Source organism: Choristoneura fumiferana, chromosome 6 (genome assembly GCF_025370935.1).
Source record: "Choristoneura fumiferana chromosome 6, NRCan_CFum_1, whole genome shotgun sequence".
NCBI lineage: Eukaryota > Metazoa > Arthropoda > Insecta > Lepidoptera > Tortricidae > Choristoneura > Choristoneura fumiferana.
The window spans coordinates 21872916-21885579 of record NC_133477.1 but is presented as its reverse complement, the minus strand read 5'-3'; the positions used below and the strand labels follow the sequence as shown (position 1 = coordinate 21885579).

General features: G+C 43.0%; 1 pseudogene; it reads right to left on the bottom strand.

The window, feature by feature from the left end:
• Positions 1-493: 493 nt before the first annotated feature.
• Positions 494-10633, bottom strand: LOC141429312 (nuclear protein localization protein 4 homolog; annotated as a pseudogene).
• Between the last annotated feature and the right edge of the window lie 2031 nt (positions 10634-12664).

Genomic DNA, 12664 nt, shown 5'->3' with positions numbered 1-12664 from the left:
CTATCGGGTGATCGTTATTTTTACCTAATGATTCACCAACAATTTTTACGCAAATAAGTGATTGGCAGACCACGTTTCGCCGAGTAACGGTACGCCGATGAAATTGTACGCAAATGTATTGTTTCGCAGACTAACGTTTTGTAACTCAACCTTTAGTAAACTATTCAGTTGGCTTGTGAGTCAGTAAGCCGAACAACTATTAACAGAAATTCGTTTAGCCGATTAATTACTACACATCAAACGTTTACTCGGCGAAACGAATTATACCACACGTTGCTCGGCCAAAAGAAAAATCTGCCAATAGTTGTCTGCGAAACGAAAATGCGTAATTAAACTCGGCGAAACGACGAGTCTCTCCTTTCCACTATTCAACACTAGGTGGCACTAGATTCTCAACGATATACCATTGACGTAAAGTCCTAATTATGGTACCAGTTCAGAAGTTATTTACTTATTTATTTCGAATAAATGTTATGATCAATAAAATAATCGCTGAGATTTTAAATTGAGCATTTCTTTTAATATTAGTTTCTGTACAATACAAATTGAGATTTGACTGAAGCTGGAAGAAAGCTGGCTATAATAAAATGGCATATTCTGGTCTGTTAGCGACTGTGCCGCAGCAATAAAAAGCGTGTCATACAACGCATTGTATATTTCGTCTTTTTCCCGTCGTGTCCCTCGCATACAAAAGTCGCCGGCGCGTCCGGCCGCTGCATACAAAATGGTGCGGCGCGTCGCCGCTCGCTGCGGTGGCGGTGACCAGCCAACTGCCTACATCGCGTTGCTCCTGCAGTGCAACGCATTGGTAAATTATTTTTCACACCTCTCCTTCAGAAAAGTAACTTTTCCTTCCTGACGAGAGGGAGCAAAGTGCAACTTTTCTGTTCAAGGCTTTTCTTAGCGTTATATTGTAAATGCCATTTTTTTCAAGTTGATAAAATTGTAAAGCCACGCCATTTTCTATGCTGGTTGTTCTTTAATAATATTAAGATTTTTTTTTTCAAGTTTCTTAAAGCTCGGTGTGAAAAGTTGTATGAGCCACTCAGGAGCAAAATTATTTTCATTTTGGGCGTTAACACTTGAATCCCTCATTACGCCTAGGATCTATTAGAATCCTCTACGCTCACGATTCTATTGTAGAATCCTTCGCTACATTCTGGATTCAATGTAGCCCTCGCCCACCATTTTGCTCCCTTGTGACACAAATAACTATTGTGCTCTTTGACTACTATCGCCTATCGAGCGATTGTAAATACACCATTTTGCTCCCGTGACACAAATAACTATTGCCAGTCTTACGGTAATACCGGCGAGGCGAGACGAGAATTGAATACGGCGGGCGCGAGAACATAAAAATTTCTCGTCTCGCCTCGCCGGTGGAAAATCACCATTAGAGCCTAACTGGGACGCCATGGCTATCTCCGGAATCCAAAGGGCGTCAAACAGAGCAGCCATGGCTACTCTTGAGTCAGTTCGACGACGTCGTTAGGAACTGACGTTCAAGATGGCGACCGACCGAGCGGCTGAGGGCTGAGGGCTGAGGGCGAGGGCCGAGGGCTCACCTGGGCATGGCGCACATCTCGCAGGCGTCGCGGCGCGCCTCGTTGTGGAAGGTGCAGAGCGCGCAGACCCAGAGGTCGGCGGAGGGGGGGCGTGGGGGGCGGGGCGGGGCGGCGGCGGCCCTCGCCACGTGCTCGAGCGTGGCCCACGCGCCGCAGCCGGCCCGCCAGGCCGCCGCCGCCGCCGCGTCTTGCGCCGCCACCGCCCGCACCAGCGGCGCCAGCGCCTCCAGCCCCACGCCCAGCGACTCGTTGCACGCCACGTACAGCAGCGTGTGGAGATCAGACATCGCCTGACGGAACACACGACACCGGTTTATACAACACTCGTATGACAGGTCAGAAACGTGAGCGGCGTGAGTTACGATGTGAGCGTAGCGAACGTTAAAGAAGACGCCCCGAGCTTTTTTTTTAACTCGGTTATACGACGTCGCGTACAATAATTTCTCTACTACGAGGTAGGTAAAATACAAAAATACCGAAACCACGCCACCTCAGTCTGCGTGCGTTCTCGTTGTCGGCTTGTCGCTCACCTCGAGGAAGGTGTCGGCCTCCTGTATCTGGTGGTGCAGCGCGGCCGGCGACTGCAGCTGCGCCTGCAGCGGGCGGTGCGCGGGCGGGAACGAGGCGCGCGGGCTGAACGTGGGGGCGCGGCGGGGGCGCGGGGGGCGCCGCCGGCACGCCCACCGGCACGTCCACCAGCAGGAACGCCACCGGCACGCGCTGCGCCGCCGTCTTCACCTCGTTGCCGTACGCGTCCTTCTCCTGCAATACAACATACGACCGACTTCTGAGCGACGATAATAACTAGTGAAGCGACTCGCCCGGTGAGACGAAGCAGCAGAGGCGCGTCGTTACGTTTGACAAATTTACACGGCCAAAAAATAGTACATTAGTATAAAAGCTCGGAAAGAAGAAAAGGGCGCGCGCACGCAAGCCAGGTCGGGCGCGTCCCGCGAGCTGGCAGCGGGCCGCGCCTGGCCGCCCCTGGCAGTGCACTGACCGTGTAGTACACATCGGGCACGATGCTTCCGGGCTGCGCGCGCACGCAAGCGAGGTCGGGCGCGTCCCGCGAGGGCAGCAGCAGCCCGGCCCGCTGCAGCGCCATCGCCTGCGTCGACACCTGGTAGCCCTCCAGGTGGATCTGGTTCGTCTTGTCGCCTGCAATGCGATAACGTCAAAACAAATTCGTTGCCAATTCGTGTCGACTTGAAACCCTCGCTACGCTCGTGTGTCTTACTTAATGGACTTGAAATTTGACAGACATATTACTTGAAGATTGAAGATCATAGATGTGCACGAATAGAACGAGACAATTGTACAATCCTACTAATATTATAAATGTTAAAGTTTGTGAATGAGTAAGTATGTTTGTTAGTTCTTCACGCTGAAACGGCTGGACGGATTTTTATGAAATTCGGCGAAATGTTAGTTTATAACCTGGATTAAAACATAGGATACTTTTTATCTCCATATTTCTACGGGATAGGGATAATATCTTGAAATAACAACCGCTGGGCTTAGAGTCATGAAATTTGGTATGTAGATAGCTGAACATCTGGAATAACACATAGGCTACTTTTTATTCCGGTATTCCCACAGGATAGGGATAAAATCTCGAAATAACAACCGCTGGGTTTAGAGTCATGAAATTTGGCATGCTTGTTATAAAATAACGTCAATGAAAATCACGATGTAAGTTTAGGGATTTCCACGAGAATTTAATAAAATCCTGTAATTCCAATTCAACTGCTGTACCTAATGATTTTCGCGTGCGAAGCCGCGGGTACCTAAACGCTAACGCTAGTTAATAAAGAAATAGTGAGTGACCGGTGACGCAGACGGTGACGAATTTGGAGCCGTAGCGGCCGCCGGCGGCGTGGCGGCACGCGTGCGGCCGCTGGCTCTGGAAGTGCGCCGCCATCACCACCTCCTGCGCCGACAGGAAGTGCGTCTCCACGCCGCTGCACACACACACACACACACACATATATATTACTTGCTAAAACTAGTAAGTACAAGTCTTCTGTCTCTCTTGCCTGCCGGTTGTGACGAGAGAAATAGAACATTACGTACGTCGAATAATATGACCACAAATAAATAATATAGCCACATAGGCACGGTTGGTGTATTTTGCTTACTTTAATAGCATTATTTCGTACGGACTTATTTTATGGGGAGGAATTAGAGCAATTTATAATTTGAAGACGCGTGAATCTTTAAGGTCTTTTTTTAAGGAAACGGGTATCCTAACCCTGCCGTCGCTTTATGATTTGAAATAATCATGTGTGTTAAAAAGAACATTTGTGATTTTCCCACTAACGTCGATAAGCCAAAGGTTGCTAGAAACACAGGGAAGCTTAAAGTTCCATCTTACAGACTGGCTAAACCAAAAAGTCGTTTCTGGGAAATTGCATACGTTTTTATAATAAAATTCCAAAAAATATTATAAATGAAACGGATACAAAATTCGTATCTGTTGTCAAGAAGACATTAATATCTAAGGCGTATTAAAAATTTAATGATTATATCATGGACAGGATATTTGGAAATAATTCCGATCCGCATTAGCGATCCCTTCAAATAGCGAACCTACTATGATAAAAATAAAGTTGTGTTAAGTACTTGTGATGTATACAATATAATCATTTAATAATATTGTAAATATGTTTAAAAAAATATACCTCGTTGAGTTTTTTGCCGAATTCTTTTCAACAGAGGTTTTTCCGAACCGGTGGTAGATTTTTTTTGACATTCATAAGTGTTCGTTTTAGCCTAAATTGAATAAACATATTTTTGACTTGACTTGGACGTATTGTAAGTGGGGCGGGTCGGGGCGTGTGTGTGTGTCCTGGTACTGACCGCGTGCACTGCACCCGTCCGGGCTGGTCGGGCTGCGGCAGCAGGTCCGTGAACAGCCAGCCCACGCGGCGCAGGCCGAGCTGGTCGCACAGCGCGGCCAGCGGCGCGTCCAGCGGGTCGTCCGGCGCCAGCGTCACGTGGTCCCGCGACGACGACTGCGGCGGCTCGTAGATGGCCGCCACGCGCGCGCGGATGCCTGAGGGCCACACCGGACAACCTCACTAATATTGATCAAGTCGCAGAGATGACGACTGGTCGAACCACAATAATTGTCTTCCGGCTGATGCTGATGATATGGTCTATTGGACCCCCGTCGGTGGGTGCGGGTGCGTGTTGCGTGTTGCGTGTTATAGTTACCGAGCGGCACGTCGGGATGCGGCTCGTAGCGGCCGAGCAGGTACCCGAGGCGCTGATGGCCGCTGGCGCGCCAGTAGCCCAGGAAGCGGTCCACGAGCGCGGGCGACTCCAGCAGCACGTTGTCCACGAGGCGCCAGGCCTGCCGCGCCAGCGACAGCGCCGCCGGCTGGCACTTCGAGCACACGCCGCGCGGCCACGGCGGGTGCTCCCTGCACCCTGACACAACAACAACGACACTCATTTCACGACCCACTCTATTATTGCCCTTCTTACTGTTACTACAGTGCTTTCATTCTAGTATGGTGCGGGTGACACTTGATGCACGTTTCGTTTTACTCAAAAAAAGTTGCTGCGGTCTAAATATATGGAAGTATATTTCAGTTGTAGCCTGAATATGACTGGCGTAAAATATATGAACATAAAGAACTATGTTATACGAAATAAATTTAAGCTATCAGATTTTTATAATCAATTAATTCAATTCAAAGCACAATTAAGTGAAGAAACGTAATATGCATGTAATGTAATACCAGAGGCTCCTTTAGTGATGGGACCTAATGGATCTTGAATTATATCGGTACTTATTCATTAGCAAGTAGCTAACGAATATTCTTGCAAGTAAAACTCCGTTTAGCCATAATTAAATGGCAACCTAGAATTTCACTAATAATTTCATCAAAATTAGCGTAATAATCGGATTAACGATGACATTAATTATGATAAAGATTTTAAATTATCACCCGCACCATAATATAATAAAAGTACTGTACACCAATCGATCGCTGATTGATGCGATGGAACTATGGTATTGGTAATTTGCTAGACATTAGAATGGATAGGTAGATATCGATCTACGTTTACCAACCCACAGTTCGCTGTCGAATCGATTGTTGATCGATTCCATCAAGTAATAGTAGAATGGATTGATCAACGTTGATCGATAATTTCTACCACACCAAATGACCCATGGTGAAGTAGATAATAAGTCCAGATTAGGCTGAAAATGTAATTCACTGATTCAATATGAGCCATCACTACTAACGAGAGGCGAGCCGGCACTAGTATCGTGAGATCCGTTCACTACTTTGCCATTTGTCAAGTTTGTGATGCGAGAATAACTGAATGCGCCATTCGTAAGCAAGACCGTAACGTGAAACGGATCTCTGAATACAACGCCATCTAGTGATATTAGCCTGTCAAAAAACCGTCGTTGTATGTTTCTGGGCGGGGCGGGCACCTGGTTTGATGGTGAGGCTGGGTTCCCGGAGGTCGACGAACTTGGAGCCGGCCTGCAGCTTGCGCAGATACGCGTGGAACGAGAGGTGCTTGATGTTCTGCGCGCGCAGGAAGCCCTCGTCGTACGGCTCGAGCGGCGAGCAGTGCACGCAGCACCCCGCCGAGTTGTGCCGGCACCTGCACAATGCACATGACGAGTGACGAGTGACGAGTGCACCACCCACCACACACACCAGCTTTAACATCACATTCTCAAGATATTTAACGGCCATTCTCATTTATCTGTGCACCCAACTAATGAGGGCTATCGCGAATGAATTCGCCGCTAGGGGCGCTAGTGTAGCGTGAGGTCTCCGAAATGTCAAATCTCATAGTTTTTGGGTGAGCTACGCGGGTTTATTTATAATTAGAATAATTTTGTGAATATTTTGCATTACCTGAAATTAATTATGGCAATTATGCGTTATGGGGCAATGAATGTCTGTGTTTTGAGACAGTTTTGTCTTTCGAAAACTTTTGTCCTCCCTTTTTTTCCGAACAAAACGGGACTAAGCAACACTGTGGTTGCTGGATATTTTTATAGTAAGGTTTTAAGGTGTATTAAATATGATTTTAATCTAAACTTTGTTTTAACGCCCGTAATAACAGACTCTGAAAGCCACACTTAAAAACCTCACGCAACAGTGCGCCATCTAGTGAGACAAAAAACGATAGCCCTCATTACATACCATACACCATACCATATCACTTTATTGTCGTGCAAAAGCAACATGGTAATTAGAATGAGCACACAGATCTGGATAATGGTGGCAGCCATTCTCGTTCAACTCTAATTTAATTACCGTGTCACTGGTGCGGAAAACGCGACACGGTTATTAAACTGGTGCATAGATGAATGAAAATTACCTTCAAAAACTCTTTCAGGATCGAAAACTGGACAAGACTTTTGCTTATAGAGTCATTTTTTTTTATGTGATACAAATGTAGTGTCCGTAGCTCAACAAATAACTAGACAATAATATAATGCATTAACTTAATTTTTTCCTTAGTTTTATTTAATTTACTTTCAAAAACAATTACGTCATTCTTTGTGTTGTCATGCTATGCTGTCTCGCAGCTAATCTTATCAGCTCAGCAAAGTTCAGCCAAGGCTAGTGCCCGTTAACTTTAAATGATCATTCAGGAAGCAGATGTGATTGACATGAAAGTGCTTCACCATTTTAAATCATTCCAAAACTAGTGTCACATGCATCATGAATGACATTTATTTTTATTTTTTATTTGACTGGATGGCAAACAAGCAATGATGATATGATATAGTGGTTGACTTTTATAACACAATAATCAATCACGCAGCTGGTTCACAGGTCATGTTAGAACAACATTCATTACGTAACACTCGGGAATGATAATGAAACAGCTTAAACTAGTTAGAGTACATAAATATACCATCAGAAAGCTAGTTTAGACTGAGAACAGATGGGTTTGGTGATTGAGACAATAATTATCATTTAATTATACCATTCGGGTCAGATTCCTTTACACAAACTTAGATAATAAATGAAAACGTTTAGCAACCCTTCACAACCTAGTGTTTTGAGATAAATCAGTCAGTCATGTGCCATCTTGTAGCAATAATGCCTAAGCTTCTAAACCATAAGATTGTTTTCTATGAAATTAGCAGATGTAAGCAGCCAGTACAAGCAATTTTCCCGGCAAATGACTCACAGTTTGTCATCTCGTTGTCGTTGTATGAGTCCTGACATCTGGTATAGCTGTAAGTCAACTTCATCCTCGACTAGCTTGCTGTCTGATGCAGGGGGCGCCGCTGTGTCCATCGCTGTGGAGGTGGAAGGACCCGCCTCCATGTGAACGTCTTCATTATTTGATGCCTAGAACATTTGAATGATTCACCTTGTAATAAATTTTTCATCACACTTGCTCGTAAACAGTGTCGTAACATTGCAACCCCCCAAATAAAACCCTCAACCTTAATTAATGCGCTTGTCATGAAACCCGTGGTCGGTCGCATGAGTTTGTTACTGCATGGTGTGGCTGCTCCGTGCGCGCGCTGCACACGCACGCGCGCCATGCACATGCTGCAGAGCGCTGCCAAGAGCGCAGTCAGCGGTATCGGCAATTTTTGAAAAATTATAGTTTTTCTTTAAAAATATATTTTACTCGCAAATGTGATGAAAACATTGTATCTTAAGTACATTGTGTCTTAAGGGCGGTACTAGAATTACGAACATCGACTCATTAAAGCCCTCAGTCTTCGACTTCGGGCTTCTAATAGACTCTCGTTCGTAATTCCTTATTTACCGCCCTTAAGACACAATGTACTATAACTAACTGGTTAGCTATTTTGATATCACTTTGTTTCTGTCCTGATAAAGGTAAAATGTGTGGTTAAATTACTACTGGACATTGATTTGTATAGGTATTTAACTAAATGTGAAGAAATCAGTGAATTAATATCTTAAATATTGAAATTTCCCCATTTAAACTATAAAAATTTACATTTACACTAGTCTAGTTTGTATTACAACGATAGATAAGCAAAATGTATAAAACCTTGAATGTACCAAATCTGGCAGCTGATGTTTGTTTACACCTATCCAAACCAAGTATAGAAAAGATGAATAACTTAATATTCTAGACAGCCACTTATTTTTTTTGATTCCTACAAAACAATAAAACAATGCTCTGGGATCTGCAATATACATTAAGTACAGTAGTTGTACAGTCAAATGCAAAGATATTGACAGGGCCAAAGTTACAAAAATAAATATACACAACTTTATGCAGTTAACATTAAGGTTGTGTGTGTATACATATTTTTGCAACTTTACCGTGTCAATATCTTTGCACTTGACTGTACTAGCACATTTGCTGATGCCCATGCTAGCTGCTTTATGCACAATGCACAGCGCAGTGGTGTAAATGGGTTCCCCTTGTTTACGCATATTTTTTTATGCCATAAACTTCTATTTTGCATAATCTTTTTACACCACATAGTATTTATGCCAAACTGTTTACGCATAACAGTTTATGCAGAATTCTCTTACACATAACCAATGTAAGCCGAATGGGCTTTACTCATAATTTGTGAATTCCGAATATTGTTCAGGCAGAAAATTACTTATGCTTAAATTAGTTACTTTCGCATATTTAGGGGCTGTTTCACCATCCATTGATTAGTGTTAACTGACGGTTAAATGTGATGCCGTCTCTATTTGTTTTGTTTGAATAGACGGAGATGGCAATGGATGGTGAAACAGCCCCTTAATGTAACTTTGAATATTGTTACCACCAATTTTATGTCTGGAAAGCAAATATTCATATGTATTTAACAGCTTTGCCAGCCCGTCCCCCTTTTACTGTTTCGCCAATCCAAGTATCAAATATTAATTACAATTTTACAATTCTAACCTTAATAACTTATTTTTCTAGTCATCAATAGTAATTAGGTAATTTATTTTCGGACATAGTTTTGGACAGGATTTCGGCCTATCAAATTTGGCTGAATTACAAATATGCTAAACAAGATTATGCATAGTAAAATTAATAAATATTATGCTAAAATAAATTCGGGTAAACCATTTTTCAGCATATACAGCAAGTTTAAGATATGTCATAAATAAATTAAACGAAACCTGTTATGCGTAAAAAGTTTTGGACAATATAAAGTATGCCAAATAGATGTCACCCGTGTAAATGGTGTGTAATAAATGGTTCACCATTGAATCATCTTTGATCAGAGACCATATTGTCTGTCCCACAAACTCGCGATAGCATTCACCATCTCTTTCTATCCGTATCTCATACCATGCGGTAGAAAGAAATGGTGAAAACGATTGTGATTCCAAGGTATCTTAGTGTTAGACAGTAAAGCCTCAGGATTCAGTACCTGTGCTTCAGCTTGTGATTCAAACAGAACAGCTCCGTTGACGGGCTGAGGTAGAGCATGTCTCCGTGCTGCAGGCCGAGGTCCTGCAGACGGCGCGACTTGCTGGAGGCGAGCTCCTCGCGGCGCGCGCGGTCGCGGTGCAGCGCGAACGCGAACGAGCGCAGGCGCAGCGCCTCGTGCACGCGTTCGTACAGCGCCGCCGTCGACTCCGAGCCGCTCGCCTCCACGCGCTGCGTGCCCTCCGCGGACTGCACTCGCAGCATCTGCAAATCGCCATCCTCAAAGTTCAACATCGCACCTTCAAACTGCACCGTCATCCCTAGCTCTAGACCGCGCGACGACGGTTTCGAGCCATCGGCGATGATGAACAAAGCTAAAATCTTGATTCTGAATTGAATAGCTATTTTGTGGGTTACAACGGTGGAAACATCGCAGAAGACTGGAAATTACACAAAAGTTTAGGTGCAAAAGTCAGGTGGAATATAGCCGCACGGCTCCATTAAGGATCTGGACGGGGACGAAAGTGTTCGCCAGTTGTTAGGGAACGATTAGCCGTTGTGAAGAAAACTAAATACGATTAATAACAAACAAATATTACCATTTTCTTTGAACCTGACATTTTGTTCTACACATTAGTACACATACACACTAGTAATCGCATACTTCTGTCATTTCACTTTTTTTTCCAGTCGTTCATAATGTTTCACTATTAGAGACGTACAATAATCCCTTTTTTACCATTACAGGCTATTGAACCAAAATTAACAAAAAAAATACTTAATTAACTTAAAACTACGTAGTTATTTGTGCTATTTTTTATATTAATTGTTTTATTTAAATTGGACAAGAATAAATGGTCCTGAACCTAAATTTGCTTGAAGAAGGTTTCGGAATAGCTTTTCAAAGAGCATACTCACCGTTCCAATCCGCAAAAAGGTGCGTTCAAAACACTAGATTCGTGTTCAACTGTGGCAGATCAAAATCAAAACACATTTCAATGTTGTTATGTTATAATAATTTACTTATGATAAACTCAATTTAAAATAGTTTTTGATATAAGTATTTCAAAGCTATGAGAATTCAATACGTTTGCTTTGAGAAATGAAATAAGCGTTTGATTAAAATAATGATGGGAAGTGGGCGCATTCATCATTCAGCATCAGTGCAGTAGTGTTTGTGCTAGCTAAGCTAAATGTAACTTTTTTGAAAAAGGCGGGAACTGTTAAACTTGGCGGACGCGTTTTTTTTGAAAATTTCTTTTAAATATTCTTTTTATCTGTAAATATAGAATCAAATAAGGTGTAAAGTAAAATATTTAGATTTGTGTATATATTTATTTAATTTTGTGTAGTTCTAGAAGAATATTTGGTAAGTAGTTAGTTAATTTTTATACTTTAAATATGAGTAAAGAGGAGCCCCCAGATCCTGGGGTTCATCTTCACTGCAACCACCATCACCTGCTTATTATGTTACGGTAAACAACAATAGCGAAGGTAACAACGATAATCACAAAGACAATGACTCAGTCATGGGCTTTGATTCTGATGCGTCTCACGCTTCAGCATCGCCGAAAATTCGAAAAACATCTCGTAAACGTTCTTTTGTTCGACACATTTGCAAAGTGTAACAAAAAACGAGACATCGGAATAACAGTGGCTCTGACCCTAATAAATCTTGCAATTGCAAATACTGAACACTGACCCTGATAGCCCGACAATTATTTCTGAAAAAGTAACACCAAATTCAGCAGATGAGACTATTTCTAAAGATAATCAAGGCAAGGTCTCTATTGGTAGAAAGTCCTACCAACCATCGGATGCTTCTCCTTACCTCATTCATGTGCAGCGCATCGAGACATCACCTTCTGACAATACCACCTTACATCCAGTTACATTTGGCAACTTCTTATTGAAACAAAAGTACAAAAATATTGTAAATGGCAGTGTTAAGCGAATTGGTAGGAATAGGATTGCTGTTGCTTTTTCGAACTTTATAGATGCAAATGCTTTTATATCCGATGCTAACTTGACTACCCATAAACTGAGAGCTTTTATTCCTACCTATAATGTAACCAGGATGGGTCTTATTCGTGGGTGCCTGATGATTGGAGCCTGAGGAAGTCATTGAAAAATGTTAAGGTTCCTTAGGTTGTGGTGAAATTATAAAAGTAAGACGTCTAAACTCAAAGTAATGGTTTCAGGTGCACCAGTTGTGGAAACCTTCTCAAACTGTTGTACTTACTTTCGATGGCCAAACTGCTCCAAAAAAGTTTTATGTGCTACAATGCTCTACCGGTGGAATTATACATTTTTCCGACCATACAATGTTTACTGTTGCCGTTTTGGCCATACCAAAATACAATGTAGGTCACAGCCTTGTTGCTTTAAGTGTGGCCAAGGACACACTGGGTCTTCTTGCGACATCACACCAGAGGATGCATCCTGTTCCCTATGTGCAGGTCATCACTTTGCTAATAGTAGGTCCTGCCTGAACTTGACAGACAAAAGAGAATTAAACATAGCATGGCAACTTCTTCCATCTCTTATGCTGAAGCTTCAAAACTGCACCCAGCTGTTTCAAAATCTTTTGCAGATGTGGTATCTCAGGCCAAATAATTCTCATGTGCAATCAGGAAATCAGTTATTTACCCCAGGTAGTTACCCCACAAAATCTTACAAAAAAACAATTTTGCAAAAGCCAAGTCCTCCCGCATCCTATCCAAAGGTTATGATCAAGA